Genomic DNA, 27,912 nt, shown 5'->3' on the forward strand with positions numbered 1-27,912 from the left:
GTCATTTTTCTCGCCCACGCAGCTGGTGTGTTTCTTTCCATGATTGTCTTTCTCATCTCCAGGGGAAAGGCCTATCATCCCGTGGGAGGTGGTGATTTGTTCCTGACTCAAGAAATAGCATCACTTGCCCCCGCCCAAGTTGACATCAAACTTTAATAACTTTGCCTCTGGGAGGAACATCTTAGTTGTGCGAAGGAGTCCCCTGCCACTGATCTTCATTGTCTCTCCAGCCCCCCAGCCTGGGATTCTGGCTTGACATAAGAGGTGATTGACATGCTCTCTGGACCGCTCCAAGGCTCCACCGTGGAGTTCACCTCCAGGGTCCACAGTGTCCCCGGAATCAGGTATTGGGACCATAACAACTAAGGACAACCAGACGCTGCTCTCTCAGTGGGAGGCACCATAGGAGTGCAATCCTTTGCATCCAGAACCCACTGGTTATGGGATACTTGCTGTGAATGACGGACCTGCCTTGATACGTCAGCATCACTCCAATCCCACAGTTCACAGGGAGTGCACGCCTGTTGTTGTGCATTCTATGGGTTTGGACAAGCATAGACTGATGTGGATCCCAGATTGTAGTGGCATCTTAGCGTAGTTTCACTGCCCTAAGTGTCCTCTGTGCTACCCCTACCCCTACCCGCTGCCCAGGAATCCCAGACTATCTTGATCTTTTTCTTATTTCCATAGTTTTGTCTTTTTAAGAATCTCATTTAGTTAGAATCATATAGTTTTTAACCTTTTTAGACTAGCTTCTTTTTCTTTTTTCTATAACTTTATTTTATTTAGGTAGTGCTGAGGATCCAGCCCAGTGACTCACACGGGCTAGGCACGCTCTACCACTGAGCCACAACCCCAGCCCCAGACTGGCTTCTTTCACTTAAGATTCCTCCTATCTTTTGTGTCTTGAGAGATCATTTCCTTTCAGCACTGAGTATTGGTCTGTGGTCTGGATGCCCCAGTGTGTGTTCATCTCTTCCCCTTCTGCAGAGGTCTTGGTTGCTTCCAAGCATTGGCAGTTATGAGTAAAGCTGCTATGAATACCTTGTGCAGGGTTTTGTTTGGACACATTTCCAACTTCTCTAGGGAACTACCAAGGAGAGTGATTGCTGGTTCCTAGGGTTTAGTTTTTGTAAGAAAACCTCCAAAATATCTTCCACAGTGGCTGTACCATTTTGCATCCCCACAAGCAATGAGTAAGAGTTCCTGTGGCTCCACATGTGCATCAGCATTTGATGGTGTTAGAGTTCCAAAACCATCCAATGGACATATAGCAGAATATCATTATCATCTCTTTTGCATTTTCCTTGTGGCATATAATGTGGAGAATATTTTCTTATGTACTATGATGTTTGTGTCTTCCCCAAATTCAAATGTCAAAACCTAATCAGCATGGTGATACGGTTAGGAGGCTGGGTCTTTGAAAGCTGATTCGATCATAAGGGCTCCTGATGGTATCTGTGATCACATAAAATAGCCCAGAGGAAGCTCATTTGCTCCCTTCCACCACAAAGGCACAGTAAGAAGACATCATCATGAACCAGAAAGCAGAGTTTCACTAGATATAGAATCTGCCAGCACCTTCAGCTTGGATTCACCAACCTCTGAACTGTGAGAAGTGAATTTCCTTTGTTTATAACAAGTCAACCTGTCTTAGGTAATTTGCTATATCAGCACCAACAAACCATGATAATGTTTATTTGCCATTTGCATATTTTTCTTGGTGAAGTGACTTGTAATATTTTTTATTTTGTTCTTCCTTTTTCCTAACTAAATTTGTGAGCTTTGTTATATTCAAGGTATATGGCATGTCAGAGGGAAGCAGATTTATGTTCTTGGCCTGCCCTGAGCAACCTCTTTGGGTCTGTATTGTTGACCTCCCTCTGCAAGTGGAGCCTCGCCAACCCCGCAGGGAGAGTCCTCCCCAGCACAATCCCCATGGTGGTACTACAGAACACCCCTGAAACAGGAAACAAGGACTTACGGGCACCCTATTCCCTCACAGACACAGATATGATGCTAATGGCCTGCTGCTTGGTTCAGACTGCTATGAACTCCAGTTTGCAATTTCTCAGAACATGGGGAGAGGGACTTGTGCAGAGGAAGGGACCCACTGGTAGGAAGTGTGGCTGTAGTGACCTGTTCCAAGACCAAGGAATGCCGCAGTCCGGCTGCAGCAAAATAACCGGGGGGTGACAAAGAACTTGTGTACTTGATACAGCAGGAGTGGGAGCCATTTATTGCAGGACATGAGCAGTATTTATACATTCCACACAGCTTATCTAATTAGCATAAACTAGATACATCAGTCAACCAATAAGGAATCTCTACACTTAATGGCTCTCTTTTGTTACTTTTCAAACCACTCCCTCTGGCATTTTGCCAGGCACCATCCAGACTTGTTTACGAACTCTAACATTCCCCTGGCAAAATGCCAGGTGTTATTTTTGACTTGTTTACAGACTCTAACAAAGGAACACTGCAGGAAACCCAGAGGAGAAAATCCACATGCAGGTAACTGGCCCATCAGTTCAATGGGGAATTCACTGTGACTGTTCTGAGTAAGCATTCTGAAGGTTTATGCGTCTTTAATAAACCCATCCCCCAGCTTCCTGAGAAAAGTCTTTGGATTTTATCCAACTTATAAAACTTTGCTGACTATGCAAAAACGTAGTAACATATGCAAATTGGTTGCCTTGCCTTTTTAACAGGCCACTGTAGTCATTAGGTGCTGTTGGAAGATGAGCCTGCAATTGAGGGGGAGACTCCCTCCAGCCACCAGCTTAATTAACATGGAAGGCTACAGCTTCCTCCATTTGCTAATGTGTAGTGCTGCTTCCTCCCATGAAAGCTCAGGGGCCTGGGCTTCAAGGGCAAGAAGGTGATCCTGAGCAGGCAGTGGGTAAGGTGACATCTCTGTCATGTGGGTAAGGTGACATCACTGTGGCAGTCCCTCTGACCTGGGCACCTGCCTCCTTGTGGGCCTGACACTTCTGACTTTGTGCTTCCCAACACGACCCTGGGTCTCTGGAGTCCCTGCCCTGGTTTCCTGATCCGGAGTCTCTCTGCTCTGGAAGGGTCAGCCCTGGTGGTGTGACCATCAGCTCCAGATCCCAGCATGATGAGATGCCGTCACAGGAGTGCCACGGAACACTCACAGCTGACCTTGGCAGGGTGCATATCCCTGTAGGACAGGGCCTGCGCCCACAGTAAGCTAACACTGGCCACTGCTGGGCTCCTCTCTGCTGCCTCTGGTCTGAGAACCTCGGGCCTCCTCCCTGTGCTGCCCATGGAGCATCTGGGCCTCTACGTCTCCTCTGTCTTCACCTGTCATGCTTTCCTTCCTGCACCTCTTGATAAATGATTGAAAGCCCACATCTTGCCCAGGCTGAAGGCTAAGCGCAGGTGTCGGTACTTCAGTGGAACCTCTGTCGACCACCACAGAGCTGAGTGATCGTATCCTTCCTGGCTGTGAGGTCCTCAGTGGCTGCCATCAGTTCATCCGTTATCTCAGGCCACACAGACCCAGCCTCTGCTCCGTCAGGTGCTCTCAGGGCACAGGCAGGTAAAATGGGTGACCTCGCCAGCCAATGGTGAGAGACGACCAGCCACACAGAAGAGAGGTAAGGTTGCATAATGATAAGTGCTGTTAAAAACAGAAGAGCAGGAGATAGCGTGACAGAGGGACCACCGAGGACGTCTCAGAAGAGGTAGCATTTTAACTGAGACTAGACAAAAAGGGCACTCTGTGGGAAGGCCTGGGGGCCGAGAAGGAAGTGAGCCTGTTTGCTGGGTGAAGGCGGGGCTGTGGTTGGGACCAGAGTAGCAGTGGAGGCACCAGCTTGGGGGCTGCTGTGGACACCGTCCAGGCTGGGGATCGAATGCAGGGCCTTGTGCCTGCGTGGCAAATGTTCCACCAACTGAGCTATGTCCCCAGCCGTGGGATGCCTTATTGAGTCATTTCAGAGGCAAGAAGTGGTGATGGCAGGTTAGACGTGGAGAAGAAGGGGGGAGGAATCAGGGGTGACTCCCAGGGTGGAGCTCAACTGGGGCAAGAAGATCAGGGTTCTGTTTGGCCTCGGTGGTGGACATCCGTCATTCTTACCAGCCACTGGGCACTACTGGACAGCCTTCCTGGGCTGGAGAATGTGCCCTACTTTGGAATCTGCATTGTCAAAGGTGGAGTCAGGCTCTTGCTCCTCCAGTAGCCCTATGTTTGGGGTGTGGTCTGTGACCTGGGCTCACTCAGGCACCTTGTGAAGCTCCAGGCTGCCCCCACCTGGCCGTACAGGCGGCAGCCCCACCCGGTCTCCAGAGGCAGCAAAGCCCGAGCTCTGGCATCTGTACCGAGGACGTAGTGGCACCTCTCCCTGGAGCAGTTCCACAGTGGGATCTGGGTAGTCCCTGGCTTTAGCCTGATTCAGTCTGATTATCTTGTCCTCCTGGGAACCTTGCAGGTTACTCAGACCCTTCAAATATCGTATCTGCCTAAAGTTTACAAGATTCAATTTTGCCCATTTCCATCCCCAGTACTTCCCCTTTCCCTCTACTCCTCCCTCCCTGTGATCCACATTTTCTACTCTACTGGCCTCCCTTCTATTAATATATTTTTAATTGGTGCATTGCAATTATACATAAAGGTAGGCTTCATTGTGACCTAGTCATACAGGCCTATAGCATTATTTGGTTGTGTTCATTCCCCAGGGACTTTTCTTCCCTGCCTCTCAACCCACTTCCCCTGCTGTACTGCTGAGATGCTGGGGAGACATCATAGTCTATGGGGAACTGTGCCCACGGAGACCCTCTTTCAAGAAGGGACTTGCTATCCAGCTATGGAGAAGGCAGACAGCAGCGTCACCAGGGGTTGACAGCCTCAGGGTCTGCCTGAGTGGCAGAGGACATCGCTTGCCAAGTGCAGCCCACGTCACGTCACGTGACTGAGTGTGGTGGACACTGACAGGCAGTGCTAGCTCCAGAGCTCCTGCTGAGGTGACCAGGGGGAACCGGGATGAAGTTCAGCTCTTTCCTTGAATCCCTCCTCTCTCCTCCTTCCCTAATTTCTACTAAATATCGGACACCCCAAACTGCACTTCAGTGTGTGCCTCTGTAGACTCCTCCAGTGGAGAGCTGAAGTCAGGGCACAGGTGTGGTCTAGAGATGTCGTTGGTGAACAGTGAGTGCAGCCGTCAGAGTGGCTGCTTTTGTGAGGGACCAAGGATGGAGAGGAGAAGCAGCCTAGGAGGGAATTTTGGTCAACTCCAACTTCTAGATGTAAGACAGGATAAACCAAAAAACTACCCAGAAAGGCAGGGATGGGATGGGCCCCAAAAGAGAAGAGAAGAAGGTGGCGAACCCCACACAGGGCTGCTGAGTCCCAGCTAGGCTGAGGCTCAAAGCATAGCTCTGCGGTGTCACTGGCAACCTGGGTGGTTTGCTGGGCTGTCAGGGCAGAAGCCAAGTTTCGGTGAGCTGTGAGGTGGGTGAGAGGTGAAGACAGACAGTGAAGGCAGACATCGCTTTTCAGAAGTGGGGCTGAGAGAAGGTGAGAAGATACAGGGCTGTAATCAATTGAAAGGGGACGTCAGCCCAGGATTTTTAAAAACAGGACTGAGCATGACCATGGAGAACCTGGCAGAGGAGAATGGGTTAGAAGGCTGGAAACCAAAGAGAGGAAATGGGTTCCAGGACATAGACAGACTGGACCAGAACCAGGAAAACGGAAGCTGGCTTCAGCGGTGTTCAGGAGGGACAGAGGGGGATAGGGAGCAGGTCTTGAAGCAAAAGATGGGCAGCTCTCAAGAACTGTGCTTTGGTGGCTCCAGAGTTCTCTGTGAGGCTGGAGTTGAGGGTGAACTGCTGAGAGTCAGGGACATTTTCAGGGGTGGTGGTTTGGTCAAAGAGAAGGGAGAAGGTTTGAGATAGTCACCAAGGTCAGTGGGAAAAAGGGGACCCAAGGCAGGTAGTAGTAGGGTGCAGAACATGTTGGGAGCCGGGGAATTCTGAATATAGCCTTGTTAGCCCGTCTCGATGTCATTTTGGTGTTTTTATAACTTTAGGGCACAATGTCATTTTTTCCCCCTCCTGATCATCTTAGAGGAGCACAGAAAGCTGAGGTAAAAGTGCTTTTCCATAGAAGTCAATGTTCTAAATATGTAAAACTATGATTTCAATTTCCATGATTTCTTTAGCTATTTCTCTGATGAATTCTTAATAACAAATATTTTATCTGATCTGCAGAGTAAGTTGCAATGTATGAAAAACCTTGACCTTACCTTTTCTTGTTTAATCCTCTACCATACTTCTAAGGTAGATGATATTATTTGCTGTTTGAGGACAGCAGATGTCTGCAAGGTTCCCGGAATGATCAAGGTCATGCTGTTGGTCAGGGTCAAGACGGGGACACGGGCTCAGCTCTTCTCTGTTCAGTCTGTGGTCATTCTATTGTCAGGGTGTATCTCCCTGGGTTTCAGACACAAACTAGATTTGGGTTCATTTTTATTGATTAGCTTAATTAGTCAGAGATAATTTAATTGTTTTTGTTTTGTTTTGTTTCATTTGTTTAGCATGTTCTCCTGAGTTTGAGTTTCTAATCCATTATCATGATAAGTTCTTTTTCCTGGCATCCTGAATAGCGACAGGCTTGGAGTCATAAAGGAAGTAGCTGACTTAGAATTGTGAGCGTTCAGACCCCTCTCCATGAAGGCTTTCCTGTCTGTGCTTTGCCTGAGTTATGGCTACAGTAATGGGGAGATTGGCACAGCTTCAACAGCTATGAAATCTCTTCAATTACAGCTGCCTGAAGATTACTTAAAGTCTCAAATGCTTGATGCATTGAGATGAGGCTGTGGAGAAGGGAGACGGGTCATGCGAATGCTTGTCTATGCAGAGAAGAGACCCTTCATTGTGCACAGAATCTTCAAGAATAGTCAAAGTTACTCTGAAAGCAGCCAAGTAAGTAAAAATGGAATTGAAACTTGAGTGGTATGTTTCACCATGTTTTTGTTGTCATTAAGGTGAGGTTGATTTCAAAACACAAAAAGTCAGCCAATAGAGTAATTAGTTCATTCATTTCTTCAACACATATTTACAGAACATCATTTATTCAATATACACATGGTAACGTACTGTGTTGGGTGTTAGAGGTGAAAAGTGAATAAGGCCTCATCTCCTTGTCAAGGGCAGGGGTTTCTAGTGGGCAAGATTCACCTGCACACGGCTAATCATAGCATTGGTGGAAGGTAAGATGCAGCAGCAGCCGTCAGGTTGTTGGCCTGAGCATACCCTCCGTGGGTGGACTGAAAGGGTGTGCATTGAATTCCTCTGGGTGTGGCTGGGGGAGGCCTTTTGCTCTTTCTCTGGAAATCTTCATTTAAATAATGACACATTTCAACCATAGGAAAAACAGGACAGGGGCTGGGGATGTGGCTCAAGCGGTAGCGCGCTCGCCTGGCATGCGTGCGGCCCGGGTTCGATCCTCAGCACCACATACAAACAAAGATGTTGTGTCCACCGGAAAAAAAAAAACTAAACAATAAATATTAAAATTCTCTCTCTCTAAAAAAAAAAAAGAAAGAAAAAAGAAAAAACAGGACAAATACTGTGTGGTTCCACTTGTCTGAGGCACTCAAACTCACAGAGACAGACAGGAGAATAATGGAGGGTTCCAGGGGAGTGGGGAATGGAGAGGTAGAGCTCTGTGGTGTGAGTTTCAGTTTTGTGAGACGAAGCATGTTGTGGATGGTGAGGAGACGGCGGCAACACGACTGTGTGGGGTGACACTGAATTGCACACTTCCAAGTCGTTAAAGTGATGAATTTTATATCACGTGCATTTTACCAGAATTAAAATAATAAAACTGAGGCCAAGAAACTAGTAAAAGAGATGACTCTGTTCCTTCCATGGAATATGTATACAGATGCCATGGCTTGTCATATATCATTTAGTTTTCCCTCATTCAAAAAATGTTGAAATATAACTAATGCCCCGTTTCTCCTGGCCTCAGAACTTCCTCCTGTTTTCTTCAGCTGTGGGTACTGTCCTGAAGTTAGGGGGTCTCATTCCTGTGCCTTTTTACCTTTATCAATGCCTCCCTTCCAGCAAACACCAGAAACACCCTTACAGTTGGCCGCCCTCCGTGGAGAAGCCTGGGCGGCTGGGCACCCCGTGGCGGTGCAGAGCTCAGGCTCCCCTGCAGGTTGGTCCCGGCCGAGGTGGGCGTAATTCTATGGTGAGCTATCTCAGCAGATCTCATCTAGAAGGAGGGAAGCCTAGAGCCACCCCAAAGTTGTGATTTTGTAAAGAAACAACAGTCATTCGTATTAGCCAGGATAGAAGGATATTTGGCCATTTTTGTGGTTTGGAAAATGTGCACATCCTTGTTCATGTTCTGATATAATGATGGAGTGGTTGTGCCCACCATGTTTTGTTTTGGTCCACTGTGGTCATGGAACGGCCTTGATTGGCACTGATGGCCTGTGCAGGTGAACAGAACTGGCAGTGAGTGGCAGGCCAGCTCGTGGCTACCAGAGGCCATTGTCAGCACGTATGTGTGCGCCACGGTTTGGGGGGTCTTATTTGAATGGGTGAAAATACACCGCGTATATCATTCTGTGGCTTTTTAAACTTAATTTCATAGTATGAGATTAACCCTGGTTGATGATGCTAGCAGATCCGGTTCATGTCCTTTGTATGCTGTTTTTTATTCCACTGAAGGATGGTTAGGTTGCTCCTTTTCTTGTTAAGAATCATGCCGATAACCTAACACGGAGATATCTAAATGTCATTTCTGCCAGGAGAGAAGCCAGGTGCCAACGGAAGTGCCCAACAACGTGACAGTCATAAAGCCAGCTTGAAGGGGCTCCTGCTGGTAACATCTGGGACACTTTGAGCAATAAAATAGTAATGATGGGAGCTGGGGTTGTGGCTCAGTGGTAGAGCACTTGCCTAGCACACGTGAGGCATTGGGTTCGATCCTCAGCACCACATAAAAATAAATAAATAATAAAGTTAAAAAAATAATAATGATGGTAATGGGTTATAATCCATAAAGTGAAATAACTATCCCTGGGTTCATATTGCTCTAAATAATAACTGACTATCATTGAGTACTTGCACAGGTTGCAAATATTGCCACTTTACTCTGGTGACTGCAATTATGCCAATGCAATTTGGTTTTTATGTGGTTATCTTTACTAAACTTTTCCTTTATACTGTATTTTTATGATGCAACTAAGAAATAATTTTCTATCCAAATAACATAAAGTTATTTTCCTATAGAAGTTTTAAAAATTTTTCTTTACATTTATATCTCAAATAAATCTGCAATTTTTGGCTTATGGTGTGAAGAAGGGCACCTAATCCACAAAGATAACCCCTCTCACAGCATGATGTAATGCCTTTGCTTTGGTGAACAACATTCAGTTTCTAGATACTTTACTCTGGTTTAATGATACATTTGCCTGCCAATCCATTTAAGTATTATACTTTTCTTTATTCAGACCTGATCTCTGGTTAGTCAAGTTCCATCACCAACATTTTTCTTTTGTTTGCTTTTTTTTTTTTTTTTTTTGATACTGGGGATTGAACCCAGAGATGCTCTATCACTGAGCCACATCCCAGACCTTTTTATTTTTTATTTGGAACAGGGTCTCACTAAATTATCCAGACTGTCCTGAATTTGTGATCCTCCAGCCTCAGCCTCCCTGGGCAGAATTACACCACTGTACCTTGAATAGTTGGCCCTTTTGAGCTCATTATTCTGCCATATGAATTTAAGTTCTTGGAAAAGCTTATTGGCATTTTGATTGCAATTGCATTAATGTGTAGTTTCAATGATCAAAAGATCAAGTGTTTTCATTGGAATCTCTCTCCATTCATTTGTATCTTTTTATATTTATTAATTCTACACCTTTCTCCACAATGTTCCATATATATTTGGTTAGCTCTATACCCAGGTATTTACATTAGCTGGGAATTGTCTGACTGAAAGACGCCTTTGTTCCAGTGTCTTAAACAAATTTCAGTCTTTTCAAAAGAGGCCCAGAAGTGGACCCTTGCAGTTGTTTCTATGACTCCAAATGCCAAGGTCGATGATTCTGTGATTCTCAATCTCTTTCCTTCAGGTCCCAGGTGGTTTCTGGAGCTTCTCCTGTAGTGCCTGATTCCAAGTGCCTGGGAGGAGGAAATGCAGATGACAAAGAAGGCTGTCTTGGGAGCTCCTATCCGACATTTGTTGCTTACATCTAATTGACATCCAAGGACCATGAATGAAATCAGAGTTATCTTGCTAAGAAAAGAAAGCACAAATATGGAGCTGCAAATAGTAGTTGTGCCCTAAGACTTTTTGCTACTATTTTGAATATGTTTTATAAACTAAAAATCTCAGTCACTTATTGGTCTACACAGTGACAATTTCATTTAAAAAATTAAAATGTAATTTACATGTAGGAAAATGTACCTCGTACATTTCTGCAAGTTTTGACAAATACAGGAGATTGTTATTTAGTTTGAGGAACACAACAGACAGAGTGAAAAACAGTATTATAGGATGTGGTCAGAGGAGTAAGCTGGACCTTCCTCTTAAGGGACATTTTAGGTGATGGTAATGAGTCTATATATTAGTGTAAATGCAGTAGGAAGCCCCTGGAGAGTTTTAAGTGGGGGGTGATGTGATACTACAATTTTCACTCTGAGTTTTCTCTAGAGAATGAATTCCACTTGCAACAAGGAAGAGAGGATCCCTGAGGCTCTTGCGCTGTCTGGCAAATGCTCATGGACAGGGAACCATAGGTGGCAATGGAGATGGGGTTCAGGCAGGTTCCCTGTGTGCTCTGGAGCCCCCAGGACTTGCTCTTGGATTTTCATCTTTATTCCTCTTGCTTGGATGTGATTCCCTCTGGAATCAGATGTTCAGAATAATCACTGTAATTTGTGAATTTCTGTGCATACATACACTCTTCTAATTTGGCAAAGCTGTTATTTTTTCCCATTTCCCATCAGTGGGCACAAGTGTGATTCACAAGCTGTATGATATAATTAGTTTTCTGGATTAGAGGAAAAAAAAGGAAGGAAATATTCTGTTTAACAAAGAATTTGAGCATGTTCGTGTGATCTGGCTTAACATTAGCATTTAAAAGGAGGTTAAGAAAACTACTGGATGGAGGTCACATCCCAGGAGTTTTGAGAACGTTTGGTCTTCAGAATCTCTTCCATAAATTGCCTCGTATCTATTAATGTTGTTCCTTAAAAATATTTTTCATGCTAACCTTCCTGAGAGGGATGGCATCTTAACCCCTCAGCACTGTATCATACATTTCTTCAATAATTTACTTTCCCTTTCAAATCACTCCTGAACCCCTATAGGAGAGGTGGGTATTTAAATATCAGTTTCATTAGCAAAGTTCTCAATAGGTGAGAAAGAACCGAATCTCTTACAAAGGAATAAATGAACAAAAAGATGAATTAATTCAACAAATAGACGAAATAAAGGCCTGTAGTCCTGGATCCCTAGCCACCTGATCTGCAAAGGATTTGGTAGAGTTGCAACGAAACAAAACAAAACAAACAAACAAACCACGCCATAAGACAGTGATAGACTCAGCAAGGAAACAGGGATGTCAGGAAAATAAAAAGGGAAAATGGAAAGTCAGGGTCACATTAAAACAGGGAACATAACTTGGAACCACAAAGGACTGTACAGAAGCTCATTGCTCAGTTCTCCCGATCAGTACAGGGCTCCTGTTTGGACCTCTGTGGGGTTCACTCTGACACTGACGCTTGCCTGGGTTTGCAGTGCCCCTGCTCTGTGACTCCTAGGGACCCAGCCCAAGTGCCATCAGGGCCAGTGTGCCAGTGGGGCAGGGAGCAGGCCTTTCCACATGTTTGGTGCCCCCAGTCGTCCTCTGGGCAAGCCCGCAGGCTGGAGTTCCAGTGTGTGGATTCAAGTTTTTCAAGCCAGAAATGTCATAGTTGAAGGTCAAGCTCCACAGCAGAACTTCCCAAACTCTTGTACCTTGGAACATTTTTCCAAATGACACTAATCCATATTTTGAAAAACAAAGGCCCTGTGGTCACGCATGAAATGTTGTGTTAAACACACATGAATCAGAGCTTGTCTGGTGTTCGAGAACAGTCTTGAGGCAGACGTGGATGACTTTAACACCCAACTGCTCCCACAATACAGCCTCATAAAATCCCCAGCTCCCAAACAATTCTGTGAGAACCCAGGGGTTTCTGAGCAGTTCTGGAGGGCTTCATGGTGACGTCTGCTGGTACAGTTGCACGTTCCTTCACTATCCCTGTGTCTGGGTTGACCCCTGCCTGCTCTCTGCCTTCCTCCAGGGCTCAGCAGTCACTTGCCATCAAGTATGGTCTTGTGACACTTCACACACTCTGTCACCTTTGTCAAACTTTGCACTGTGTTGTAGGGCTTCTCAGACCTGCCTTGGTCGGTTGGGCACATGGACTCGATGTGCATTTCGGCTATTTTAGATGAAGAGAGGAAGGTGGAAGCCTTGTTTAGTTCTTCAGCTAAGCCGCAGGCCTCAGGGCAGCTCACCAAAAAGCCCTGCGTTTGAGAGGTGGACTGCAGAGTGCCTGCTTAGCTATAATAAAGTGGAACTTTGTCTTCCTCTTGTTGATCCTTTTATAGGAGACCCACGGAACCAGGTCCCCGTTTTGAGTGACTAGCATCTGGTGTTCACACCAATTATCACTCTTGTACAATAAAGAAAACTTGCAAACCCAAGGGGAAGGAATACATTTTTTTAAAGCATATAATTGAGAAAACTGATTGCAACAGAATCGCCTGACTTACATTAAACTGACATTGAATGCATCAATGTGAATTAAAGAAATTACTGTGAAAAATGAAACCATAAATATATAATAAGGAAAGATAAGTGGGTACTTATTTATTTTTTAACATTTTCTGCTTAAAAACAGTAAGGAAAATAAAAAGGGAAAGATCAGTACATTTGAACATACTACAAAATACCCCCAAACACTTGTAAATCATAATAGTAAATTCACATGACAGAGTCTATGTTTGTAGATAAGAGCTGACAAACTCATTGAATGATTATTTTCCAATATCTATCAAAATGTAAAATGTACCAACCCTTTGATCCAGCAATTCAATTGTGATTAATTGATTGCACATGTATATTTGTAATGTATAACAAGGATTTGTGACTCTTTAAATCAAGATTATAATATCATCTTGCTAATTTTATAATGTATTTAGATTTAACATGTAGGAAAAGAACAGTATGGAGGGTGGGGGAAAAAGAATAGGGAGACCTCATAATTGCCAAGTTTATACATTTTATGTGAACATCTACAATAGTAACTCAAAGTAGATTATGAAAACCCAAGAATTATATTTTAATTTCTAGAGCAATAATGCAATAATTTCTGCTCACAATAATGTAATTCAGGTAAGAAGAATTTAAAAATCAATGGATAATTTCAAGTTAACTCTTGACCTTCAATAATAGGAATAATAAGTATTTATTGGGCACTTTCTATATGCTATTATCATTTTGTCTTCAAAGAATCCTATGAAGTAGACTACTATATTTTTTTCATCTTACAAGTGGATAAAGTAAGATTCTGAGAAATAAATATGGACATCGGTAACAGGGTAAGCCAGGGAGCTGTGAGACAGTAAGTAACCCCCTTCCCTGCAGTTTCGTTTTCCAAGGTATCAGTGTGTACAGGGCTTGACATGACCCATGGCTTCAGTCCACGGGGTCCTTGGATAGAGGGCAAGTACTGTCACAGGAAAATAGTCTTGTCTATTTAACTAGACGTTTCAAGCTTTTGATTTTTTTTTTTGGTGAAGATCCATTTATATTTCTGTCTGTTATTATTTGCTTTTAGACTGAAAAACATCTCTTAGTATTTCTTGTAGTACAAGTCTGCTTCCTAGATCTTTTTTTTTAAAAAAAATATTTATTTTTTACTTTTAGGTGGGCACAATCTTTTATTTTATTTTTATGTGGCCCTGAGGATCGAACCCAGTGCCTCATGCATGCTAGGTGAGTGCTCTACCACTGAGGCAAAACCCCAGTCCCTTCTTTCTAGATCTTTATGGATCCAATTTTTGTGTATATTCTTAAATTTCCTTTCAGAGTTGTAAAGTGTTTGTTTCTGGAATCCCGTGGAAGATCCTGGTTGAAGTATCACACTGTGTTACTTGGGTAGTTTCTATGTAAACTAGGGAGATGGATTAACAAGACTTGGTGGTGGAATATGGCAATGAAGTTAATAAGAGAAGAAGAAAGATGGCGAAGATGACCCTGTTTTATTGCTTGGGCAATAAAAGTGTGTGTGGTGCTGTTTGAGAGCAAAGAGTAGCAAAACAGCCAGTTTGAGGGGGAAATGGAGTGGGGCTGAGAGGAGGTGCTGAGTTTGGCTCTGGATGTGTGGGAGTGGCAATCCTGTGTCCAGGAAGTAGATGGATAAGTAAGTCTGGAGTGTAGACGGACGTGTAGACCTGTGGCCGTCAGCAGGTGGGGATAACTGAAGTGAGGAGATTGCTGGAGGTCCTTCAAGAAGAATGTGTAGGCTGAGAATCAGTCCCAGGGCAATCCTTCGCATCAGGAGCATTAGTCGTGCAGTGCAGAGAGAGCGGATTTCAGTGAGATAACAGGTGAATGGAGGGCAAAAGTGAAACAGAGTGTAGGCGGGCTTTTTTAAGAAGCTTGTGAAGAGAGGACTGAAGAGGTTATTTATTTATTCGTTTATCCGGTATGTGTGAGATCTGAGCATGTTTCCTGCATGTCGACAGGAAGAAGTCAAGAGAGGGAGAGACTGAAGGATGCTTGATAAAGGGGAGAGAGGAGATGTGCAGGTGGAGGGAGGTGGAGGGACGAATGCTAGGAGAGGAGCACTCCTGCATTAATGATGCAAGGGAGAGAGAAGGGAAATTGCATGGAAATGGAAGGAGACCCTCAGAGTTATACAAAAGTACATACAAGAGGAAGTGAGGGGAAAGGGAAAAATAATACAAGGGGGACAAATGAATGTCAGTAGAGGGGGCCGTAGGCACCCTTACATTTGTCCTTTTAAGGCGATGCTCTAGTTCCTCTATTTCCCTCTCTAGTCCCTCCTCTTCCTCAGAGAGGGAACTGAGGTCCTCAGGATCATTTTTGGACTTAGAAATCTGGAGGCGTTTCCTGCCCCCCGAGCCCGAGTCCTCAAGAGGGCCCTCATCCTTTAAGGATTCTGCCATTTGCTCTTCCTGGACCTGATTGAGGGCCTGTTCACATTCAGCTAATTGTTCTTTGATCTTCACTTTGTCTGTCAATAAAGCATCCTTCACTAATCTCCATAAGGAAAAGGTGGCAATCGGGACACTGTCCGAGCCCCGGTCCCTCAATAATTTCTGAAGGTCATGTCTCACAAGGTCCCAGTCACTATTATTAAGAAATCCTCCTGTCAGAAACCAAGGACAAGCCTGGGCAATAACTTCAACGAATTCGGTTGCAGTCTTAGTTTTTATACCTGTTCCTTGTGTATTTAACAGCTCTTTCAGTTCGTTGGCCAGACGAACCTNCAGAACACAGCAGACACTAGTATGGCAATATGTAAATCAACGGATGTGTAACTGATGTGATTCTGCAATCTGTATATGGGGTAAAAATGGGAGCTCATAACCCACTTGAATCAAAGTGTGAAATATGATATATCAAGAACTATGTAATGTTTTGAACAGCCAACAATAAAAAATTAAAAAAAAAAAGATGCAATAGGAAGAAGTGGGTGGGACTGGAGGCTGCTGGTGGCTGGTCAGCGTGCAGGTGAGGAGGGCCTTCCTGTCTAAGGGCTTCTGTTTTCTCAGTGGAGTGGAAGATGGATACTGAGAATGTAGGGGATGGATATCTGATGAGATTGTTTCATGAGAGCGGATAGGTTTTGAAATAGCCACGGGAGAGACTTAATGAGGGGATGAATTAGGAGAATGGAAGGATTTATGGTGGAACCAAATAGAAGATCCAGTGAATCTGTAGTTACATGGGTGGTCAACTCCTTGTTACCATGAAAACCAGGAGGGCAGTCAGCCTGACCCTATGCCCTGTCCCCGAATCCACATGGATCTGCCATCGCTTTCTCTCTCTTCTCCTTGAGAGTCCTCACCCCTGGTGATATTCCACAGCCACTTGTGGCCACCGGGTGTTGTCATTTTCTCAGTCATCTTGTTTCCCAAGTTTTCCTTTTGAGTTTTCTCTTGTCAACAGATGAATACAGTGTTATGCAGATCTTAGTGTAAACCTAGCTGGGAGAAGAAGATCTAAATGTTATTAGCTTCAGAACATCATTTAAGCAAAGCCATGGTTTGCAAGATACCTTTCTGTTTTGGGAACTATCCTGTGAGATCTGACAGCCAAAGCCTGGCGTGCTACCCAAGGGCTTCTGAAACTACAGCTGCTTCATTCAGGGTGTTTCATGTGGGTATTTTTAGTAGCTATTGATTTCTTGTAGAAACTGCATCGTGCTGCCCTGTTCATTTCATTCATGCGCTTTTGAAAGCAGTTTTTTGCTGAACCTTAAAAGGAAAAAATATATATATACCAGGAGGTTCTAACAGACATGAATATAGAGATCTATTAGAGTTTAATGGGAATTCCAAAGCATTTCCAGGAAAGGTCTGAACTCAGAGCCTACTCTTAGAGGGCAGGTGCCATCAGCTGGCCAGTGAATGGTTTTGGCACCTGGTCACAGGAAGGCAGAGCAGCAGAGGTCTCCAGCCTACAAGCTGAGGTTCTTAAGGGGCATCACAAAACCAAATTAGCCTAGATGCTAGTGGTGGAGCAGGGGAAGGTTATACTCACTAGGAGAGACCAAGGGCAATATCAAAGACAAAAGAATGCTGTCTGGTGAAAGTCTAATTGAATGACAAGAGCAGACCAGGGGACACAGGCATCTCTGTTACAGATACTTCACAGAAGAAGAAATAATATCCATCAACAAATACATGAAAAAATGTTCAATACCACTGGCAATTAGAGAAATGCAAATTAAAACTACACTGAGATTTCATCTCACTCCAGTCAGAATGGCAATTATCAAGAATACAAGTAGCAATAAATGTTGGTGAGGATGTGGGGGAAAAGGCACACTTATACATCATAGGTGGGACTGCAAATTGTACAACCACTCTGGAAGGTCTTATGGAGATTCCTCAGAAAACTTGGAATGAAACTGCCATTTGACCCACTTACCCAACTCCTCAGCATATACCCAAAGGACTTAAAATAGCATACTATAGTGACACAGCCACTTCAATGTTCATAGCAGCTCAATTCACAATAGCCAAGCTATGGAACCAACCTAAGTGCCCTTCAACAGATGAGTGGATAATGAAAATGTGGTATATATATACAATGGACTATTACTTAGCCATAAAGAAGAATGAAATTATGGCATTGGCCAGTAAATGGATGGAACTGGGGGCTATCATGCTAAGTGAAATAAGCCAATCTCCCAAAACAAAGGCCAAATGTTCTCACTGATATGTGGATGCTGAATCACAATGGTGGGGGTAGGGAGGAGTGGAGGTTCACCCCATTGGACTGAGGGAAATGGTGGGAGAGGTGAATCTGACATAACTTTCCTATGTTCATATATATTCATACATGACCAGTGTCACTCCACATCACAGCCACAAAAATGGGAAGTTACACTCCATTTATGTATAATATGTTAAAATAAATTCTACTAAATGTTTCTTCATGCATTTGTTCCTTCATTCATGGTGTCTTTAGCACTAGTCCCAGAAAAGAGGGAGGTTTTAGAAGCTGGCTGGGAGGGGATGGGACCTGTAAGTGCAGAAGAAGAAAAGTGCAAGTGTGGCATAAGGAGTGTGGTGAAGCCCCTGGCCCTGGAACGGGAGTAAGTTTTCTGTTCTTTGTTCCGCATGTGGAGGCGAGTACCACTGAAGTATGAATCAGCCTTGTGGGCTTCCTGTCAGCCCTGTGGGCTTCCTGTCTATCTGTCCTCCTGAGAGCCTGGGACAGATTGTACCTGTTGATTAGTTGGCCCAGCTGGGCCTGGCATGACCGACCTGTAAAACCTGACCTAGTTTGCCTAAGGCTGCTCGAGACCGCTTCCTGTAAAGTGTGTGTGTGTGTGTGCTTAACCCTGAGGGTGGGAGGATATATAATAGGGGGGTAGAAAAAATAAAAGTTGTCTCCTGGATGAAGAACCTTGGTGTCCTGTGTCCTTTAACCTCGCCGTCCCTCGCCGGACTCGGCTCCTTTGGCCGGACGAGGCAATTGGAGGTCCCACCGAGATCTGGAAAGCAGGGGTAAGCGGACGGGGCTCACCTTCTAAAGGGTAGAAGGGGGAGGATTGATCTACAAAAAAAAAAAAAAAAGGAAGGGGTACGTACCATGGGAAACTCAACAACAAAGGTTCGTCTGGCCAACAAACTAAAAAAGCTGTTAAATACACAAGAAACAGGTATAAAAACTAAGACTGCAACTAAATTCGTTGAAATTATTGCCCAGGCTTGTCCTTGGTTTCTGACAGGAGGATTTCTTAATAATAGTGACTAGGACCTTGTGAGACATGACCTTCAAAAATTATTGAGGGACCGGGGCTCGGACAGTGTCCCGATTGCCACCTTTTCCTTATGGAGATTAGTGAAGGATGCTTTATTGACAGACAAAGTAAAGATCAAAAAACAATTAGCTAAATGTGAACAGGCCCTCAATCAGGTCCAGAAAAAACAAATGGCAGAATCCTTAAAGGATGAGGGCCCTCTTGAGGACTCGGGCTCGGGGGGCAGGAAACGCCTCCAGATTTCTAAGTCCAAAAATGATCCTGAGGACCTCAGTTCCCTTAAGTCCCAGCCTGATCCCATTCCATCTCTGCAATCTCTGGTGCTATCATGCTAGTTCAAATCCCCACTCACTTGCAGGAAATCAGTCCCTCCCCAAATCTGGTTATTTCTGCAGCTCTGTGTCCTGCAGCAAATCTCTCAGACATCTGATCTTCACGCCTTGTCCACACGCTGCTTCGGAACCTCTGGTTGCCTCCTTCTCCCCTCCCCCCATCTCCCTGCCTCTGACTTTCTCACCCTCAGCCATGCAGAGGGCATAATGTGGTACCNAGCAACTTGTAGACTGATACAGCAGGAGTGGGAGCCGTTTATTGTAGGACAACAGAGGTATTTATACATTCCACACAGCTTATCTTAATTAACATAAACTGGATACAGCAGTCAACCAATAAGGAATCTCCACACTTAATTGCTCGCTGGCGTTACTTCACAAACCACTCCCTCTGGCAAAATGCCAGGCGCCATCCAGACTTGTTTATAGACTCTAATATTTCCCCCTTTTGTTTAATTTAAATAATGACCATAGTGGTTTTTACACAAACACCATAAATAATCTGCTACAAGCAGAAGGGGAGGATACAAAATGCCACAATACCAAGCCAATTGATGGCTCCATGCAAGAAGCCCTTGGAAAAATTATACCAGTAATGACACCGTTTGCAAAGATACCGAGTTACAATTTGTTGTAGATTACAGTTTGTTGTCTTAGTCCAGGTAAAGCAGTGTCTCAATAGATTAACTCACAGTCCAGGTAAATCACAGTCCAGGTAAGTTCTGCAGGCAGCTAGCTTAAATCACAGTCCAGGTAAGTTCTGCAGGCAGCTAGCTTGATTTGAAGTCTCGTCTAGTTCTCAGCAACACTGGAAATTCTTCCACCCTCGTTTTCATCGGCACTGGGACGAAGGCAGGAACTCCGGATGCTGGCTAAAGAAAATCCTGTAGCATTCCATTAAGAAAACAACCTTCTGAACAATTTAGTACATGATCTCAAGGTTTTTTACATTTGAAATAAGCCTTAATGGTGCTCATTATTTATCAGCCTCCAGGTGTGGGAGAACCATTGTAGTTACTGGCCTTGGAAATGATCAAACTTCAGGGACTTAGGCTGTCTTCCACCTGCAGCATCCCGGGCAGCCCCAGATGGTCCCCGGGGAGAGTCCCGGACTCAAACTGCTTCTGGGCACAGGGAGCAAGAGCCTGCGAGACTGTGCCTGGATTTGGGCTCTCGCAGTGGCGTCCTGCTCCCCAGGCTGGGGGCGGGGAAGAGCCGGTTGCCGCCGCCTCTTGGAAAATCCTTGCTGCGCTGTGACGGGCTTGCACACTTGGCAGCCGCTTCTCCGCTTCACGCACCCTCCGGTAACGAAAAGTATTTAGTAATAGCCTTTTGCTGCAACTTTTTTCCTGATAATCTTTCTTCTTTTGAACTTTCTTTTTCTTTCTGACTAGAGTTCCTGGGCTTCTATCAACATATGTCCTAACTATTCTTGGTTCCACTGGGGTGCCTTCTTCCCTTAGTAATTTACTTTTCACACTTCCATATTTTCGTCGCAAAGACAGTACAACATTTCAAGACAAAACAAGACACAAACATACTGTATCAATCTTCTCCATTTTCTCGAAATGGCCATTTTTCCTTTCGCCCTATCTGCCTAGGGACGAGCAGATTTGTTCCCGTCCTATCTAGGGACGGGCAGCTTTTTTTCTTCGTCACTTACCCCCGAGTGTCTTGGGGCTCTCCGTACGGGGCCACCATCTGCCGCAGTCGGGCTGCAGCAAAATAACCGGGGAGTGACGAGGAACTTGCGTAGATTGATACAGCAGGAGTGGAGCCGTTTATTGTAGGACAACAGAGGTATTTATACATTCCACATGGCTTATCTAATTAACATAAACTAGGTACAGCAGTCAACCAATCAGGAATCTCCAACCTTAATGGCTCGCTGGCGTTACTTCATAAATCATTCCCTCTGGCATTTTGCCAGGCGCCATCCAGACTTGTTTACAGACTCTAACAGCTGGAAATGAAATAAATTTAAAAGAGAAGTTTGGATCAGAACTGGTGGAATTTCAAATGCTGGAAAAAAATCTTTTCTTTCTTTTGTTCAACAGGAGTCTTACAAAAATGAATTTCGTCGCTGTGGGCAAAATATATTGAAAGAGAGGTTGGCTGGAGGAAGGGAGACCAGCTGGGCATGGTTTGGAGGATCCACCCAGTAGAGTCTCAAGTCTGGAGCCAGGAGCATTGGTGGGACTTCAGGAGACACAGGTATCAGTGGGTTATGAAGATGCCGATCCTGTGGGGCATGGCGACAGATAGAACGTGGATGATAAGTGAGGCAGGGATCCTGAGGACGATGGTATGCTGACCACCAGACACGATGGTCCCCTGTCATTTGCCATCATGTCACTCTGGGCAGAGGGCTTAGTATTATCTTCTGTTCTGGTTTATTTATTGACTTTGTTGGTCTTTCTTGCCCCACTAACCAGGAAGTATGCTAGTTATATTATGTCAGGGTCAGATGATCCGTCTTCCAAAGGCAGCTCTGCCTCCTAGACTTTACCTGTCAGATAATGGATGGTCAATAAATATTCGTTGTGTGCCTCCCTTTTATATAAACAGAATCCAAGGTGAGAATGACAAGTAATCAAAGAGATCAAATAGTTCCAGATGCTATGAGAAGGATCTAGCTGAGCTCTGCCGTTGACTAGCCCTGTGAGCTTCAAGCTGTCACCTAGGGCCCCTCCTCTCATCTGTCTAATCTAGAAAATAAGGACAATGTTACTTTCCTTCCTATTTTATGATTTTGAACATAAAATCGTATAATGAATACAGAAGCACTTTGGAAAATTAAAAGTGATGATTCAAATATAAAGTCTTACCAGGGGAAGACACAGTGTTAGTATTCAGTGTCTTCTCTAAAGGGGTATAAAATCTTCTGAATTGTATTATCTGTAGAAATTATTAAAGACACTAAATTCTTATTTTTTTCCCTCCTTTAACAATTGTGAGTCAGAATATTTGCTGGATAAAACCATGATCTATGGGTCTAAAGAGGCACTCAGTAGCTTTACCCCAATTAAAAATTCTCTAGATAAGCCCTGGGTAATTTTATAATGAGCACATGATGATAATAAGAGGTAGAGCTTCCAGGAAAATGAATTTTACTTTTGTCAGAAAGAAGGTTGATGATAATGTGTCCAGGATTTTCCTGGAGGGAGGGAGGGCCTCCAAAAGTTCAAATTAAATACATAATGGTGCTTCAGATGTCACAAGGTTACCACGACCCCTAGAATGTCATTTATCAGTGTCTAAGGGTTTTGACAAAAAGAAAACGTCTTTTGCTCCCTGGCGCCTTTGCGTTGCTTTTTCACTGAGAATTTCATGTGGAAAAGGTGCCCTCCTTGTTTCCTAGTTGTTTGAAAAGCTGCCTCTCTGTCCTGGCTGTAGGTTTAAGTCAGAGCTGAGTGTCGCATGGGGAAGTCAGGGAAGGAAGAGACTTGGAATAAGAACGTCAAGCCCACTGGCTTTGACAAGACTGGGTGTGGGGGAAAGAGGAGGTGATGTTAGGGGGTCTGGGAGCTGAGGGTCTCCCCATCTGGAGGAGAGGCTCAGTGAGCCCAGGTGGCAGAGGTCAGGAGGAGGAGCTGGGGCAATAATGCCAGGTGAACCTTGCCATGGAAGAGAAAGACCAGGCAACACAAAATAAAAAGGAAGCTCTACAAAATAAACACTCAGCTTCCGTTCATTTCGAAGCCTTTATTCATACCGTCCTTGAGGTTCTTATTTGTCCGGTGAAACTGCCTGGGATGAGTAATGCTTTCTCTCCGTGTACTGGGAATCAACCAGGCTTGGGACTCAGATTTGGGTCCAAATCCTGGCTTTGCCTGCTCACAACTGTGTGACCTTAGGCACAGTACCCAACCTAGACATAACCGAGTCTTCATCTGCAATTCCTTAGGGGTGGTGGAAGGGTTGAAATTTTGTAGCATATCTAGTGGCTTGTGTCCTGTCTTCAGTAACTGTCACTACTGTCCCCATTTCCCCCATCCTGTTGCTTCTGTGATCACTCTGTTTCACTGGTCACATCAATATTTGATGCTTATTTTCATTGAATACCAACTGTGAGAAGTTGAAAGGGAATAAATGAGTTGGAGAACTTCATCGTTGGAAATATCCCAAATCTACTCTCTTCTTTCACTGCGAGGTGCTGTTAGCACTTGAAAACATTAATGTGAAATCAGCAACACATCTTAGGCTGGAGAATAAATAAGGCAATCAATCATTGTTCCTATTAAGATGTCGTCTTTAATCCATTTGGGTTGTTCTAAGAAAATACCGTATATTTAGTACCTTGTAAAACAACAGAAATTTATTTCTCAAAGTTCTTGGAGGCTGAGCAGTCTAAAATCAAGAGCTGACAGATTTGGTGTTTGCTGTGCTTTCATGGTGGAAGGGGATAGTGAGGTCTCTGGGGTTTCCCTAATCAGGGTATGGTCTCAATCATGAGGGTGTGCCCTTTCAACCTAATCACTTTCCCTCCCATCACACCCCCGCCAATTTCAACTTTGGGAGGTAGAATTTCAGCATATGAATATGAATTCAGACCACAGCAGGTGTGGATTTTCCAACCAAGAATATTGTGGGGGTCTTTTCTGTGATTTGCTTTAGCGTAACATCTGTTTACAGAAAGATTTCTCCATTACATAGTATTCTAGCCAAGGAATTTATAGTGTCTATAACTTTATTCCACATTTTAAACTGGTGAATTAGAGTTGTACATAATGGTATCATTTGTTGTTTCATATCTGTGATGCACAAATATGACAATATAATTTGGCCAATGTCATTCCCCTCTAGTTTCCCTTTCCTTTCCCTCTGCCTTCCCCTGTCCCTTTCCTCTATTGTACGGGTCTCCCTTTGATTTTCATGGGGTCTACTCCATCCCCCCCCTTTTCTTCTCTATCTTCTACATATGAGAGAAAACATTATCTTTGACCTTATGTGTTTGATTTATTTCACTTAATATAATGGTCTCAAATTCCATCCATTTCCCTGCAAATGACATAACTTCATTCTTCTTTATGGCTGAATAAAACTCCATTGAGTATATATGCCATGTATTCTTTATCCATTCAACTGTTGATGGTCACCTAGGGTGGTTCCATAACTTGGCTTGTGCAAATTGTGCTGCTATAAATGTGGGTATGTGTGTATCACTATAGTATAATTCTTTGGGATAAATACAGAGGAATGGTATAGTTGGGTCATATGGTGGTTCCATTGCTAGTCTTTTGAGGAATGTCCATAATGATTTCCGTAGTGGTTGTACTAATTTACAATCCCACCAACAGTTAAAAGCATTCCTTTTTCTTTATATCCTCTCCAGCATGTATTATTATTTGTATTCTTGATGACTGCCATTCTGACATTGTGAGATGAAATCTCAGCCTAGTTTTGACTTTTTCATTTCCCAAATTGCTAATGATGTCAAACATTTTGTTCATATATGTGTTGGCCATTTGTATTTCTTCTTTTGAGAAGTTTCTGTTTAATTCATTTGTCTATTTATTAATTGGTTATTTTTTGGTGTTAAGTTTTTTGAGTTCTTTATATATTGTAGGCACTAGTCCTGTCAGAAGAGCAACTAGCAAAGATTTTTCTATCATTCTGTAGGTTCTCTCTTCATATTCTTAGTTGGTTGTTTCCTTGCTGTGCAGTATGTGGCTTATAACTTGATAAAGAGTATTTCTGATTCAGAGAAGACATTATGAAATGGTCATTGGCCATCATGGGGTATGGAAATTTCATGTACAGATTCTATTTTTTTAAACATGTATTTTTTAGTTTTAGGTGGACACAATACGTTTATTTTATTTTTATGTGGTGCTGAGGATTGAACCCAGTGCCTCACGCATGCCAGGCGAGTGCTCTACTGCTGAGCCCCAGCCCATATGAACAGATTCTTTATAAATTAGTTCATTTAATTCTCATGACAGACACACAGAGTGGATGTATTATTTCCTTTGTAAGCGAAGAGACAGAGGTTTAGAGAAATCAAGCTTCTTGTCCGTGGACACCCAGTGAAGAGCTATCATTCACATTTGCATCAGTGTGACTCTAAAGTTCACGCTCTGTTTAACGAGACCATCAAGTAGTAAGTCTAACCCGAAAAGGACTTTCTTTGAGATGTTGTGGCTATAATTGTTGTGGCAATTATAGCTGCAAAGATCGCTTGCACAGAATCACTCACTCCTTAATGGTGCTGGATAAATTGAGCCTTCATGGTGGTCTGACTTCAATGTGGCCTCCTTTTACTAGGCTAAACTTGACTTTGCATTCTTACTTTTGATGCCACCGACCTGGTACACAAACTGAGGGCATGATATCCCGGTTTCAGAGACCAGAAAAAAGAGTTGCTTTATTTAAAAACCAGGCTTGGTCTGGAGTCTTTCTAGTGAGCTGAGTGCCTGTGAAAGATAAGTGCATGGAATTTCAAAAGACAACTTAGACAAAGTTATTTACCCAATAAATGTAGAAATATTCCATAGGTTTGAAAGCCACTTTCCCTCCGGCAAGACCTAGAACGGACTTTCAAAAGGTGTAAATGACTAAGACAACATAAGAGTCTTCAATTTGTCTTTCTCAGTTCCCTTAAGTCCCAGCCTGATCCCATTCCATCTCTGCAATCTCTGGTGCTATCATGCTAGTTCAAATCCCCACTGGGTTGGTCCCAGTAACCAGTGGGATTTTGAGTTATTTGATGGGAGTAAGTTTATTTTTCCTGCTTTAATATCTCTGAATACACAATACTCTCCTCAGGATGTTCTTTCCTTGGCTGCCCAATGGTTACCTTGTTAGGTTTTAGCTCAATTGCTGTTTCTTCAGAGTGGTTTTCTTCAATCATCCCATATAAAGTAGCCAACAAGTTACTATCTACCTCATCTTCTCTTTCATTCTTCACCACAGTATTTATTATGAATTAGCATTTTTGTTTTTAATTTATTGATTTATTATTATCTTAATTTTATCCATGAGCAAAGCAACCTTTTCAGATTTCGTCCTCAGCATCTTCAGCACCACGGACATTGCCCCAACGGCCAGTGGATCCTCGTGAAACATTTCCTGAGATCACCACAGAGATCTTTTCATTTATATTAAATGGAGAATGTTACTCTGAAAGACAAGGAAACAAGTAACCAAGATCAAGGGAGACAACATCAAGATAAAACAGAATTCTATCTCAGCAGGAGAGATGATTCAGGGAAAAAAAAAAGAAATAATGACTTAAAACTTCTGTATTTTAAGACAAAGGAGAGCAAACAAAATATCCAAAACAAGGTACAGCACAGTAATCTGAAAACCAAAGATAATGAGAAGACCTTAAAAGCAACTGGAGGAAATAATTAAATATGTTTTTCTAGAGGGACAGTGGTAAAATTTCCCATTAAATCCTTATTACAAACAGTGCAAGCCAGAAAGCTATGAGATAGCACTTCAAAGTGCTGGAAGACAGAAAAAGCTGATTTTATATTTTATATTCAAAAATATTTTTTTTTGCAAATTGAAGGTAAAATAAAGACATTTTCAAATAAATAAAACCTGAGGGAATTTGTTACCAGAGGATTTCACCAAAGAAATGTTAAAAAAAAAAAAAAGGGAAAATGATACCAGAGGATACTTGGACCTACATGAAGGGAGAAAGAGCAACCAAAGTGGTAAATATGTGGGTGCATATACATGAATGTTCTTGTTTCTTAATTTAATTATGATAGAATTGACAATTTAGAGCAGAGAATGGGAATTAACAATTGATGGTGGTGTTTTTAACTTATGGAAAGTAAAATATATGACAGTAAAGGTACAACGTGGGAAATGTGAATTCACTGTCTCCAAGTCATCATATGGTACACGAGACTGTAAAATTAAGAGCATTCTGTAAATTCCTAGAACAATCACCAAGTAACTGTAGAAAGCCTCATATCTAAAAATTCCAGCAAAGAACATAAGATAAAAATCTAATATCTATCTATCCAGAGAGAGACAGAGAGAGACAGATGGAGGGGAGAGACAGAGGAGAGGGAGAGGGAGAAAGAGAGAGAAGAGGGAGAGGAAGAGGAAGAGGGAAAGGGAAAGAGAGAGAGGGGGGCGGGGAGGATGGTGAATCCATTAGATTTTTGTTCACTTTGGTGACAGAATCACCCATTCTTTTTATAGGTCTAACAATAGAGTAAACATTTTACTTACTATTGATTGTTTCTTACTTGCTAGCTGTCAGTCTTTAGGAAAATGAGTCTAATTTTCTGGGCTTCTATTTTGCCAAGGAACAAGTGCCTAGACTATGGAGCCTTATGACTCTTCCTTTCTCTAGCTTTTGGCCATTTGCTCTCTGGTTTGGTTTGGTGCCTCAGCAGCATTTCAACATGCCCTTTCTTCAGTGGGCAGCAGAGAGTCTGGTGCTACCCATGTTGTCTGCATATAATTAGATTTATATGGGTCCAAGATGCTTGGGGTCTCATCGGCAGACTCGTATTGATGAGAACCTGCTTTCACTTGGCTTAATGGTGTCCCTAATTGAGCCACAGAGTGCAGAAATGATAGTGTCACTTTTCTGAGAGCATCTTCTCATCTCAGTGGCGTTGTGGCTTCCTGAATAATTAAGCTGGGGCTAGGATAAAATTTCTTACTGTAGCCCATACGTCCTCTGCATTACCACTCTGAGGCCACAAAATAGATGATACTTCCTATTTGTACCTTTCTTCCCCCTCAGTATAAATCCCCACTCACTTGCAGGAAATCAGTCCCTCCCCAAATCTGGTTATTTCTGCAGCTCTGTGTCCTGCAGCAAATCTCTCAGACATCTGATCTTCACGCCTTGTCCACACGCTGCTTCGGAACCTCTGGTTGCCTCCTTCTCCCCTCCCCCCATCTCCCTGCCTCTGACTTTCTCACCCTCAGCCATGCAGAGGGCATAATGTGGTACCAACTCCCCGGATCATCACTGAGACCAGAACCATGGCTTCCAAAGGCTTTGCCGAAGGCTGGGATCAATAAGAATATAATTTGC

The sequence above is a fragment of the Marmota marmota genome, unplaced genomic scaffold (genome assembly GCF_001458135.2).
Source record: "Marmota marmota marmota unplaced genomic scaffold, marMar, whole genome shotgun sequence".
Lineage (NCBI taxonomy): Eukaryota > Metazoa > Chordata > Mammalia > Rodentia > Sciuridae > Marmota > Marmota marmota.